At 39.5% G+C, this 14,656-nt stretch overlaps 1 protein-coding gene and 1 non-coding gene across 2 annotated transcripts in view; one reads left to right on the forward strand and one right to left on the reverse strand.

The window, feature by feature from the left end:
• IL1RAPL1 (interleukin 1 receptor accessory protein like 1) overlaps positions 1–14,656 on the reverse strand; it is a 684,278-nt gene that overhangs the window by 67,316 nt on the left and 602,306 nt on the right. The window lies entirely within an intron of this gene.
• On the forward strand, positions 10,509–10,581 carry TRNAK-CUU (transfer RNA lysine (anticodon CUU)). Its single transcript has one exon. It is a non-coding gene; the product is annotated as a tRNA-Lys (tRNA).

Here is a 14,656-nt window from a genome sequence, read left to right on the forward strand (position 1 = left end):
ATCACAACTGCCTTATGCAAGGCTTATGAGATGCTGATCCAGAAGTCTTATAACCGTCAAGATGTCCTCAATAAAAGAGACTATAATGCAGCATCTGAGACGTGCCAGCATCTGAAAAAAGTTGTCGCTTGAGAATATCTTAACCTTTCTTACCTACAGAAGGTATATGATTTTCTGAAGTCTATTTTTGTGCCCATTATTATTATTCTGTGATTTTTAATTTATGTTCTAATATTGGCAACTCTCTAGGTGGAAAGTTATAGAAGTAAGTGAAAATAACGGAATCTTGTCTTTAGAAAAATGACCACTTGTATCATTGAAGACAGATGAATGCTTCCTCCACATCTTTCTGGAATCATTCACATGACTGTTGTTCTACCTGTAGTTACATTAATAAGCTGTTTTTTACCCCCTAACACTTGAATCTCAAGCGAGAATGCCCTTAAATACCCCTAATCGATACAGGTAAAATAGAGCAATTACTTCTAAATGTTTTCCAGGAATCCCTGGTTACTTTTACACAGTCCAAGATAGAGGAAAAAATAAAGTCATTTGTTCATATCTGGATGATATTTTATAACATTAACTCCTTGGTGCTAGCTGTTGGAATATGCTGTATTGAAAAGTTAATGGCAAGTTTTGCTAATAGGATGTGCCTTCTGAATCAAACAGCATCTTGAGTTAATCAAAATACTTATTGATCTGATTAACTTGATCAATCTGATACTTTAATTTGCCATGACCATGCCCATCACACAGTAAAGCAACATAATTATAGCAAAAGTTAAGACAAAATTAATAAAGCTATTAAACCCAACCAGATTCTTATCAGCAGAAAATTGCAGTGCTAAAACATTACTTAATTAATGCTTATTTCTAGCACTACTTAGTCCAAAGATACTCTCCTTGACTTATTCATTTGAAGTAAGAGAAAGATGCTTAAGATTCTACAGAGGAAGCTTTAAAGCATTTTGACATATCTTGGTCACTTCTTTCTTGTCTTCTTTGCCTTTATTTTTCAAGATTTATATAATGTAGAAATAACGCTTTTATAATTTAGGCAAAAAGTTAATAGCATTAACATGTCATCATACATTCTACTTCAAGGTAGCAGAGCAGACCATGCACCATCTTCTTCTAACTCTTTTCTCCAACGGTTTACAGTCATAGAAGGCTGTTGAAGAAACACCTCTCCCTCAATCTAGATCTGCTCTGCGACTCGAAATATGCTGAGAAAAGTACAGCTGTAAAGACTATAGATTAGTGATACTCCTTGGAATCACAGCATTAACATATGTATTAGAGAAGACACCTTTCAGGCTTCCCTCGTGGTCCAGTGGTTAAGAATCCATCTATCAATGTAGGGGACACAGGCTCAATCCCTGGTCTGGAAAGATCCCACCTGCTGTGGAACAACTAAGCCAGAGTCCCAGCTACTGCAGCCCACATACTTAGAGCCCGTGCTCTGAAACAAGTGAAACCACCACAACGAGAAGCCTGTACACCACATGCATACCACAACGAAGAGGAGCCCCTGCTCACCACAACTCGAGAGGGAAAGCCCACACAGCACTGAAGACACAGTGCAGCTAAAACTTAATTAATTAATTAATAGAGGAGACATCTTTCTCATCCATAGTTAGGGACTATGGGTTATTCCAACACAGGTAAAATTTTAAAATTAGCCTTGTTGAAAGTGTGTTCATTTTTAGGCTAGCTCTCCTCTTTTCACCATCTTACTCTGAAAACAGGGGTTTGGTACAGTATGAATGAAACCCTTCCAATTAAGAGCTCTTTTTCTCCCCCAACAAGAAATAAGGTTATAACCTGTAGCAACACTTGTTCTTCTTAGAGAGCCAAACAAGAGGTGTGAACAGTATTTATGCTTTCTACTTTATTAAGGCAAGCACTGTCACTTCCCTTTGTTCAATTACTTTCTTAAAATTTTCAGAGAGCCTCTATTCTCACTGTAACAATCAAGACTATTCATCTTAGAAAAATATGGCCTGAAAAAAAGTGGAAAGTAGACATATTTCCTTTCAATATTAGGAATGGTTATTTGGGATGGGAGAGAGAGAAAGGCAAAATGAATTATTTGCATACATACAGGCAAGCAGTGCCCTTGGAACAGTTGTGATGATAAATAAGCTGATTTATTTAATCCCATCCTCTAATTTCTACATTACTTCCTTCACTGATCCTCCGAGTGCCAGTCTGTTCATGAAATACAATGATTACCAGACCCCTCACCCTGGCACCCACCATGACCTGCCACCTTTGAGACTGCACATTGTGACAGCTTTGTAATGAACTGTCTGACTTGACTAGGCTGAACTGCATTTCCCAGAATTCCATTGTCTTGTATGTGCCCAATTAGGGTAGGCTACAAGAGAGATTCTCTCACACTAGTGGAAGGATGGAAAAGAGGGAGCAGCCATTTTGGAGTGTGAGTGTGTATGTGTGTCTGACCATGTGTACATTGTTACTGATGAGCTGACGTGCCTCGCTGACATGAAGTAGCAGTTGGGCCTGAAATTGCTCTTTTCCCGGGTCTTCTGCCAGTGTCTCTGACTCCCACACCAGTGGTGTGTGTTTAGCTTGATAAAGGGCCCTGGATCATTCTCTTTGGTAAGCTCAGAGGCAACAAGAACTTGACATGGGTTTCAGTCCATCCGAGGGGAATTCAAGCCTGCTCATTCTCTCCCCACTTGATGGCTTGCCCTGGGGACTGCAATTCCAGCTTGTGCTTATTGGGTTCTATCTCACTTATTATCTGACTCCTCCTGACTTCCTGCCTGTGAACTTCAGGCTTCAGCATGAGATGCAGAGATAGCCATGTGAAGACTGCTTGGTTAACCCTCCCTGCACAAAAGTAAATTTATATGTAAAAACATGTTGTTTTAGTTGTTAAGTCATGTCAGACTCTTTTGCAAACCCATGGACTATAACTTGCCAGGCTCCTCTGTCCATGGGATTTCCCAGGCAAGAATACTGGAGTGGGTTGCCATTTCCTTCTCCAGGGGATCTTCCCAACCCAGAGATTGAACCTGTCTCCTGCATTGGCAGGTGTTCTTTCCCGCTGAGCCACCAGAGAAGCTTGTATAAACATGTACATGTATGTATACATTTTCTATGTTGGCGGTTTCTCCCTTTAACCCTCTTCACATGCTTTGCATGCATGGATGGGTTCATATAGATCAATAAGCTAAATGTCTTTACCACCCACATTTTACTGATCTCCAAATTTAAGTCTTTGGCTAGGGCTTTTCTCTTACATCTATTTTATCTCCTTGTCTCTTTACCAGATTGTAAACTTATATAAAAGCAAAAGTTGCATTTAAATAAAAAGTTATGAACTGTACACCCTCTTATTTGAGCTCCAAGGACTCCCAGGACATCACTAGTGACAGTGTAAAAGTTTCAGAGATTAAATCCATAAGGAAACACAAAAGCTTTTTCCTTGTCCTATGAGGATTCACAAACAAATAAGCAAACAAAATACCAAACAAAAAGGCTTCAATGCCAGAGAACTAGAAAATGCTGTCCTATTCTTAGGAACTACTTACAGTAACACATTCTTGTCAATACTGAAAAAGTAACTGTATACTTAAGTGAGAGTCTAAGGTAGGTAAATTAGAAGCTAAATTTAGGCAACTATATCAAATCACACTTGAGTGAGAAAATAAAATGTGATATGTAATCAAAGCCATGATATTATATTTAACACTTTCAGAATCTATGAGCAACTATAGCCAGATTAGTGCAAAGACTCATAACTGCCCAATGGACTATTTCCCTGCTGCTGCCGCTGCTGCTGCTGCTAAGTCGCTTCAGTCGTGTCCAACTCTGTGCGACCCCATAGACGGCAGCCCACCAGGCTTCCCTGTCCCTAGGATTCTCCAGGCAAGAATACCGGAGTGGGTCGCCATTTCCTTCTCCAATGCATGAAAGTGAAAAGTGAAAGTGAAGTCGTTCAGTCGTGTCTGACCCTCAGCAACCCCATGGACTGCAGCCTTCCAGGCTCCTCCGTCCATGGATTTTCCAGGCAAGAGTACTGGAGCAGGGTGCCATTGTCTTCTCTTGCATTATGTGTCAAATCTGTATGAATTTGAATGAGTATGAATGAGGTAGGCATGTGTGTGTGCATGCTGCAAACAAAATAAAGGACTTCCAATGACTATGAAGGGAAGAGAAGTGTTAGTCGCTCAGTCGTGTCTGACTCTTTTTGACACTACAGATTGTATCATCTGTCCATGGGATTCTCCAGGTAGGAATACTGGAGTGGCCTACTCAAGGGGATCTTCCTGACCCAGGGATTGAACCTGTGTCTTTTGAGTCTCCTGTATTGGCAGATGGGTTCTTACCACCACCGCCACCTGGGAAGGCCCATGATGTATGTGTAAAATTACTTACTAAAGACTTTCCATGTTTAGCAAACTCATCGAAATGGTATTAATAGTCACATAAAATTAATGAGGGCTTCCCTTGTAGCTCAGTTGGTAAAGAACCTGCCTGCAAGTGCAGGAGACCCAGGTTTGATCCCTGGGTTGGGATGATGCCCTGGAGAAGGAAATGGCAACCCACTTTAGTATCCTTGCCTGGAAAATCTCATGGACAGAGGAGCTTGGTGGGCTGCAGTCCATGGGATCACAAAGATTCGGGCACAACTGAGCGACTAACATTTACTTGCTCAAAATTAATGAAAAAATTTCCAAATCTTCACTGGTTACAATTTAAAGTTTTTTAAGATACATTACATTGGTATTTGACTCATCTCCTTTCTGCTTAAAAAAAATCATATCCTTCTATGTAAACTGAGGAAGATTTTCATAGGTGTTGCAACTCACATTATAAATCAAACCATCACACTCATTCCTCTTAAGTGAAGATTTTCATTTTCACATTGGCTTCTTATTCATTCCTAAGAGTGTGTATCTTTATCTTTTGGGTAAGTCATAGGGAATAGAAGCCTCCTTCTTAAAATCTACACAAATATAACAATGTCCAACAATGACATCACCAACACATCCATCTAAATGAGACTTCTTAGAGGAGGTTCAAAGAATCCTGAGACTCACAGCTTATAAGGACTAAAGTTTAGTTTGGACTAAAAAGCCTTTCAGTGGATATTAATGGTGACAACTTCTCAGTGTCTGCTCATGGTCATTGGGAAAGTATCAATAGGACTCCTATCCTGAATCAAGAGAGTATGGAAGCTTAGACCTTCCTCGGGGAGCAGAGGAACAGAGGGAAATCTGACCTAAAGCAAAGGCTTGACTGTTATTCTACTGGTGTAAAGTGAAAGTGTTTGTTGCTCAGTGGTATCTCACTGTTTGCGGCCCTATGGACTGTAGCCTGCCAGGCTCCTCTGGCAGGCTCCTCTGTCCATGGGATTCTCCAGGTTGGAGTGGGTTGACATTCTCTTCTCCATGGGTTTTTCTATTGGTACCGGCATCTTTTATACTATTTTTAACGAGTTGATTTGAATAGTTCATAAAAAAGAAACTGGGAGTGAAAGAAAGAGAAAGCAGCTTATGTATAAAAGGATGGTTAAACACAATGGAATATAGGAAGCCCTTTGTCAAGAGGCGGAGGCTAGCATTGAGGCAGCCCTCATGGTGCTCCAGTACACAGGACTCAGGGGCAGTGAACCAAGAGAAGAGATTTCAAACCTGGCTGTGTATCACTGTAGCCCAGAAGCCAATGAACTATTTATTTAATAAACTTTCATGATGACTCAGGTGCATAGCAGGTTTTGGAACCTCTGGGTTTTTATCTGCTGTGACAGAAATGAACGAACCTGAAATACTAGAGGCAGTAGATGCGGCCTTCAGAGTGTGTGCAACGCCCAGAAATTGCATATGCCACAGTGCAAGTCCCAGCTGGAACCTGAGTTGTCTTGAGTGGATCAGAGTAACCACGAAGGTTTGAAGATTCACAGGCCTAGAAATGGTGTTCAAGGAGAGCCTCCAAGACTAGCAGGTAGATCTGATTAAAGAGTGGGCAGAATTTATGAGAAAACTATGGACTGGCTAAAATCAGGTAAAGTTGGGATAAGTGGATAAGCCTTGATTTCTCAGTGGTAGGAGTTGCTAAATAGTACAATAAAGTCTAATGATCTGTATTTTGGAAAGCAGACATTTTCTCTGGAGACTATTGAAATGTAGTTAGCATAATTAGGATCAAATCATCATCTTTTTCTGGGGGCAGAATGAATTTGGTGGAGGGCTTCCCTGGTGGTTCAGTGGTAAAGAATCCACCTGCCAATATAGGAGACCCGGGTTTCATCCCTGGGTTGGGAAGATCCTGTGGAGAAGGAAATGGCAACCCCTCCAGTGTTATTGTCTGGGAAACCCTCGGACAGAGGAGCAGGGAGGGCTACAATCCCAGGGGTCACAGAGTCAGACACGACGGAGCAACTAAATAACAATGGTTCAGTTCAGTTCATTTCAGTTCAGTTGCTCAGTTGTGTCTGACTCTTTGCGACCCCATGGACTGCAGCACTCCAGGCTTTCCTGTCCATCACCAACTCCCAGAGGTTACTCAAATTCATGCCCATTGAGTCAGTGATGCCACCCAACCATTTCATCCTCTGTTGTCCCCTTCTCCTCCTGCCCTCAATCTTTCCCAGCATCAGGGTCTTTTCAAATGAGTCAGCTCTTTGCATCAGCTGGCCAAAGTATTGGAGTTTCAGCTTCAGCATCAGTCCTTCCAATAAATATTCAGGACTGATTTCCTTTAAGATGGACGGGTTGGATCTCCTTGCTTCAGGGACTCTTAAGAGTCTTCTCCAGCACCACAGTTCAAAAGCATCAATTCTTTGGCGCTCAGCTTCCTTTATAGTCCAACTCTCATATCCAAACATGACTACTAGAAAAACCATAGTCTTGACTAGACAGACCTTTGTTGGCAAAGTAATGTTTCTGCTTTTTAATATGCTGTCTAGGTTGGTGATAGCTTTTCTTCCAAGGGGCAAGCGTCTTTTAATTTCATGGCTGCAGTCACCATCTACAGTGATTTTGGAGTCCCCCAAAATAAAGTCTGCCACTGTTTCAACTGTTTCTCCATCCATTTGCCATGAAGTGATGGGACCAGGTGCCATGATCTTCGTTTTTCTGAATGTTGAGCTTGAAGCCAACTTTTTCACTCTCCTCTTTCACCTTCATCAAGAGGCTCTTCAGTTCCTCTTTGCTTTCTGCCATAAGAGTGGTGTCATCTGCATTACTGAGGTTATTGATATTTCTCCTGGCAATCTTGATTCCAGCTTGTGCTTCATCCAGCCCAGTGTTTCTCATGACGTACCCTGCATATAACTCAAATAAGCAGGGTGACAATATACAGCCTTGACGTACTCCTTTTCCTATTTGGAACCAGTCTGTTGTTCCATGTCCAGTTCTAACTGCTGCTTCCTGACCTGCATACAGATTTCTCAGGAGGCAGGTCAGGTGGTTGTGTATGCCCATCTCTTTGAGAATTTTCCAGAGTTTATTGTAATCCACACAGTCAAAGGCTTTGCCATAGTCAATAAAGCAGTAATAGATGTTTTTCTGGAACTCTCTTGCTTTTTCAATGATCCAGCAGATGTTAGCAATTTGATCTCTGGTTCCTCTGCCTTTTCCAAAACCAGCTTGAACATCAGGAAGTTCACAGTTCACGTATTGCTGAAGCCTGGCTTGGAGAATTTTGAGCATAACTTTATTAGCATGTGAGATGAGTGCAATTGTGTGGTAGTTCGAGCATTTTTTGGCATTGCCTTTCTTTGGGACTGCAAAACTGATCTTCCCAGTCCCATGGCCACTGCTGAGTTTTCCATATTTGCTGACATATTGAGTGCAGTACTTTCACAGCATCATCTTTCAGGATTTGAAATAGTTCAACTGGAATTCCATCACCTCTACTAGCTTTGTTCATAGTGATGCTTCCTAAGGCCCACTTGACTTCACATTCCAGGATGTCTGGCTCTAGGTGAGTGATTACACTATTGTGATTATGTGGGTTGTGAAGATCTATTTTGTACAGTTCTTCTGTGTATTCTTGCCACCTCTTCTTAATATCTTTTGCTTCTGTTAGGTCCATACCATTTCTGTCCTTTATTGAGCCCATCTTTGCATGAAATGTTCCCTTATATCTCTAATTTTCTTGAAGAGCTCTCTAGTCTTTCCCGTTCTATTGTAGTCCTCTATTTCTTTGCATTGATCACTGAGGAAGGCTTTTTAATTTCTCCTTGCTATTCTTTGGAACTCTGCATTCAAATGGGCATATCTTTCCTTTTCTCTTTTGCTTTTTGTTTCTCTTCTTTTCACAGCTATTTGTAAGGCCTCTTCAGACAGCCATTTTGCTCCTTTGCATTTCTTTTTCTTGGGGATCGTCTTACTCCCTGTCCCCTGTACTGTGTCACGAACCTCCATCCATAGTTCTTCAGGCACTCTGTCTATCAGATCTAGTTCCTTAAATCTATTTCTCACTTCCACTGTATAATCATAAGGGATTTGATTTAGGTCATACCTGAATTGTCTCTTGGTTTTCCCTACTTTCTTCAATTTAAGTCTGAATTTGGCAATAAGGAGTTCATGCTCTGAGCCACAGTCAGCTCCTGGTCTTGTTTTTTTGACTGTATAGAGCTTCTCCATCTTTGGCTGCAAAGAATATAATCAATCTGAATTTGGTGTTGACCGTCTGGTGATGTCCATGTGTAGAGTCTTCTCTTGTGTTGTTGGAAGAGGGTGTTTGCTATGCCCAGTGTGTTCTTTTGGAAAAACTCTATTAGCCTTTGTCGTGCTTCATTCTGTACTCCAAGGCCAAATTTGCTTGTTACTTCAGGTGTTTCTTGACTTCCTACTTTTGCATTCCAGTCCCCTATAATGAAAAGGACATCTTTTTTGGGTGTTAGTTCTAGAAGGTCTTGGAGATCTTCATAGAACTGTTCAACTTCAGTTTCTTCAGCATTACTGGCTGGGGCATAGACTTGGATTACCATGATATTGAATGGTTTGCCTTGGAAACGAACAGAGATCATTCTATCATTTTTGAGATTGCATCCAAGTACTGCATTTCGGTCTTGCTGACTATGATGGCTACTCCATTTCTTCTAAGGATATCAACAGTAGGAACCCTTATCTAATATTAGTTACAATCAAGGTTTTTGGTTTTTCCACAGTAAGCACTGCCTTATCCAAAAAGTTCTTCACTCTTTGTACCCCAATCACTGCAACCTGGGTGCATGAGGGGGAGTGGGCTGGGGCTATTTTCTAATTATTGCTAATTTCTGGTGTTTAGTTTCAATGGACACCAACTGATTTAAAGTTATGGCTGTACTCCCCAGTTACAAGTTTCCCATTTATTACAGAAGCTGCTTCTCTTAACTCTCAGGTGGGAATGAATTTAGCTGACAAATGGAATAGTCAGTGTTAGAATAAGGGGTGGGGGGAAGGAGAATTTAAACACTACAAAATAATTTTGACCTTGAACTTTTCCTGCATCTTTAACATTCTTATTCCTTAGTTATATTAAAACTTCTCTAATGACAAGTGCTACAAGGTTGTATTTTGTGTATATGATATATATGTATATGCATGAATTCCATATGTGTATATATATATATGTGTATACACACATATATGAAATAAAGGATATGCTAAATCAGATGGTCATGGTAAAAAAGATTCAAAGAGTTAAGAAAGGTATAAGATAAAGAGTAAAGAGCTCCTACTCACATTCCATGCCTTAGCTTCACCCTTCTGGACATAACCGCTGAAACAGTTTCTTCTGTATGTTTTTCAACTAATATTATACATACCCAAACATATGTATATATGCACATAATTTATATAAATTTGAACATGCATGAGCAGTATACACACATGTGTGTATATGAACACATACACATATATTCTTTACAAAGTACAAGTTATAATATATCAGCATAAGTAGCTCTATTTTATCATTCCAACAGCTACAGAGTATTCTAGTATGTGAATCAGAGCTTATTTCACCAATCCATATTCATGAAAATTTTAATATAACTTTCGGTACTTATTATTATCAAAAGGGCTGTACTCAACCTCTTTGAATAGATATCTTTACAGTAAAGTATAGCATATATTTTGAAATGGGTCATGGATAAAAATAGGAAGTTTGAAGAATAAATTTGAAACTGGTGAACATACTTAAGATAAATGAGGAATAACAATCTGAAATGATGAAAGGTTATGACAGTCATGAAATTTCATACCCACACTATTCGAATCAGTAATAAACAGCAGTGAATCTAGTTTCTTAATTCAAATAGGATTTTTAACTTGGTGATGTAAATGAGCCTCCATTTTAGCATCTGGCACATAAAAAAACCAAACCAAAACAAAACATGAAGCTATGTTCCATGAAACCATCACTATTCACTGACATTTTAAAATCAATCACACACATTAAAAAAAGAGCCATTTTTTTTTTACAGTTTAAAAAGAGAATTAGTGCTATTGAAAAAAAGCAAATAAATAAATCTTGGGAATTCCCTGGTGGTTCAGTGGTTAGGACTCTGCACTCTTACTGCTGAGGTCCCAGGTTCAACTCTTGGTTGGGGAACTAAGATTCCACAAGCTTTGTGGGGTGGCTAAAAAAGAGAATATAAAATTCATCTTGGAAGTATCATTTTTGGAAGTGAATTTCTTATAAGAGAAAATTTGGCTGAAAACTTGGATTGTAAAGATGCTAGAATCTATTCAGAGACAAAAGGAGGTAACCTAGCTGGAAAAAAACAAAAAAAATACGTGCTCTTCTTTTTTTAATACTAAGAAGGGACATCTTTCAAAGTACTCAAAATCACTGTAGAACAATTGCTTGCTAGATTCAGATTGCTTCTATCATTTATCTTATAGTTTTATCACAGACTACAAAAGGGCTGTACTAAATCTCTAGATGATTTGATATTTAATAAAGTCTTTGATTTCCAATATTGAGAATGATGATTCCTATGAAGATTTGTGAAGAACTGATGGAAAATAGTTGCTGAGAAGTTTTTCAGCAAGGTATATATTTTTTTAGTGAGCAGGAAATTGGAAAAGTAACTATAAGGATATGTACACTGAAAGAGTCACATCAAAAAAGATAGAGGTAAAGTATGGTATCCATCATTCGAGCTACTTTTTACCCCAAATTTCTCAGCTGCTGTATTGTTCACAAAAGATACCATCTCAAAGAACTCACCATCTGATTCTTTCAAGGAGCTCAACACAGTGGTAAAAATAATAAACTGCATAAACTGTGGTTGAAATTTCCATCCTTTAGACATACTACTATCACAATGTGAAGTAACCTTAAAAGCCCATTTATCACACAATGTGTGATATACGGCACAGGGAAGAATTTTCAGACTCTATGCATAATTGTTAATTATCTTTATGGAGACAACAAACAAATAAAACATGACTGTGGCAGAGACTGGTTAGCCATTCACCAGCCTTGTATACCTTTCCTTCTAGGCAGATAGCCAAATAACATTACCAGCTTTCCTTGCAGTCAAGTGTAGCCATATGACTGAGTTCTGGCTAATGGAAAATGGGCAGAAGTTCTCAATGAAACTTCCAGCCTTGACCTATTCATTCTATTCCTCCTCCCTGCAGAACTCACTCATTTCTCTAATATCCATCCAGGATTTCAACACCCAAGGTGAATTTGGAAGCCGGGTGTTGAGTGTAACAGAATCTCTATGTTCCCGGGTCTCTAAACGACTGCGTGGAACAGAGCACTCTACCAATAGTTCCTCCCCCAATGGGCTTTGTTTCATGTGATCCAAAAATAACTTGTATTATATTAAGCTCCAGGGAATTGCTTTGTAATCCTGAATTAGAACAGTTATCATTATCTTAAGCAATACAGTAAGAAAGAGTAGAAACCTAGATAAGACTTTCCCCTCAAACTGAGCCCCCTCATTAACAATTGTAAACAAAACTATGGATATTTTTATTATTCACGATAAATTCACTGCAGTGAAAGTGAATATTGAGTGTTGGGTCAAGAGCTCATGAATTATAAATTGTTTAGGATTCTTATTTGAATGACATATTCAAAATTGTACCATAAGTCCTAAAAATAGAACTCCAACTGTCATTGTTTTCTTAATGATGAAGCCTTTTAATTTCTCCCTGAGGCAATAAGGAAGACTAGCCAGTATATCATAGACCATTTACATCCATCATTGTACAGGAGACAGGAATCAAGATCATCCCCAAGAAAAAGAAATGCAAAAGAGCAAAATGGCTGTCTGAGGAGGCCTTACGAATAGATGTGAAAAGATGGGAAGTGAAAAGCAAAGGAGAAAAGGAAAGATATACCCATTTGAATGGAAAGTTCCAAAGAATAGCAAGGAGAAATAAAAAAGCCTTCCTCAGTGATCAGTGCAAAGAAATAGAGAAAAACAACAGAATGGGAAAGACTAGAGAGCTCTTCAAGAAAATGAGAGATACCAAGGGAACATTACATGCAAAGATGGGCTCAATAAAGGACAGAAACTGTAGGGACCTAACAGAAGCAGAAGATATTAAGAAGAGGTGGTAAGAATACACAGAAGAACTGTACAAAAAAGATCTTCACAACCCAGATAATCATGGTGGTGTGATCACTCACCTAGAGCCAGATATCCTGGAATGTGAAGTCAAGGTGGCCATAGGAAGCATCACTATGAACAAAGCTAGTGGAGGTGATGGAATGCCAATTGAGCTATTTCAAATCCTAAAAGATGACACTGTGAAAGTGCTGCACTCAATATGCCAGGCAAATATGGAAAACTCAGCAGTGGCCACAGGACTGGAAAAGGTCAGTTTTCATTCCAATCCCAAAGAAAGGCAATGCAAAAGAATGCTCAAACTACCACACAATTGCACTCATCTCACATGCTAGTAAAGTAATGCTTAAAAGTCTCCCTCCAAGCCAGGCTTCAGCAATACATGAACTGTGAACTTCCAGATGTTCAAGCTGGGTTTAGAAAAGGCAGAGGAATCAGATCAAATTGCTAATATCTGCTGGATCATTGAAAAAGCAAGAGAGTTCCAGAAAAACATCTACTTCTGCTTTATTGACTATGCCAAAGCCTTTGACTGTGTGGATTATTAAACACGGTGTGTTTATTTCCACAATAAACTGTGGAAAATTCTGAAAGAGATGGGAATACCATACCACCTGACGTGCCTCCTGAGAAACATGTATGCAGGTCAGGAAGCAACAGTTAGAACTGGACATGGAACAGACTGGTTCCAAATAGGAAAAGAACTACATCAAAGCTATATATTGTCACTCTGCTTATTTAACTTATATGCAGAGTACATCATGAGAAACACTGGGCTGGATGAAGCACAAGCTGGAATCAAGATTGCTGGGAGAAATATCAACAACCTCAGATACGCAGATGACACCACCCTTCTGGCAGAAAGTGAAGAAGAACTAAAGAGCCTCTTGATGAAAGTCAAAGAGGAGAGCAAAAAAGTTGGCTTAAAGCTCAACATTCAGAAAACGAAGATCATGGCATCTGGTCCCATCACTTCATGGGAAATAGATGGGGAAACAGTGGAAACAGTGGCTGACTTTATTTTTCTGGGCTCCAAAATCACTGTAGATGGTGATTGCAGCCATGAAATTAAAAGACGCTTACTCCTTGGAAGGAAAGTTATGACCAACCTACATAGTATATTAAAAAGCAGAGACATTACTTTGCCAACAAAGGTCCATCTAATCAAGGCTATGGTTTTTCCAGTGGTCATGTATGGATGTGAGTGTTGGACTATAAAGAAAGCTGAGCACCAAAGAATTGATGCTTTTGAACTGTGATGTTGGAGAAGACTCTTGAGAGTCCCTTGGACTGCAAGGAGATCCAACCAATCCATTCTAAAGGAGATCAGTCCTGGGTGTTCATTGGAAGGTCTGATGCTGAAGCTGAAACTCCAATACTTTGGCCACCTCATGCAAAGAGTGGACTCATTGGAAAAGACCCTGATGCTGGGAGGGATTGGGGGCAGGAGGAGAAGGGGACAACAGAGGATGAGATGGCTGGATGGCATCACCGACTCGATGGAAATGAGTTTGGGTAAACTCTAGGAGTTGGTGATGGACAGGGAAGCCTGGCGTGCTGCGGTTCATGGGGTTGCAAAGAGTCGGACACGACTGAGCGACTGAACTGAACTGAACTGGACTCTGGGTGACTTCACCTATTAAGAAAGGTTAAGGTAGACATTAAAATTTCTACCCATAGCCTGAAAAAGTAGCTCTTTTTCACCTCTTAGCATTTTTTGGGTAACTATGTTTAGAAATTTTTCTGACTAAGATCAAAAGATTGAAAAACAAAAACAATCTCTTGCTATTTGTATCCTCATAATGTTATATAAGTCTTTTGAATCAAAATATTGTGACACTCCATCAGAGAAGTCCTGAAATGAGCGTCAGTGCAATTTTTTTTAAATTGAGAGATTCAATATAATTGGATCTCACTCATTAACCAGTGCAAAAATAAGCTTACAATGGTAGATTATTTTTAAAAGTTTTAATGTGGAAATAAGCATAAAAGGTCCAAATTGGCTCCACTGTCAAGTCTGCTGGTGTAGAAAGCTGAAGAAACACAGCTATCACATATTTCAAACATGGTAAGTTATTACGCAAACTGTTTAGAGTA

Source organism: Capricornis sumatraensis, chromosome X (assembly GCF_032405125.1).
Source record: "Capricornis sumatraensis isolate serow.1 chromosome X, serow.2, whole genome shotgun sequence".
Lineage (NCBI taxonomy): Eukaryota > Metazoa > Chordata > Mammalia > Artiodactyla > Bovidae > Capricornis > Capricornis sumatraensis.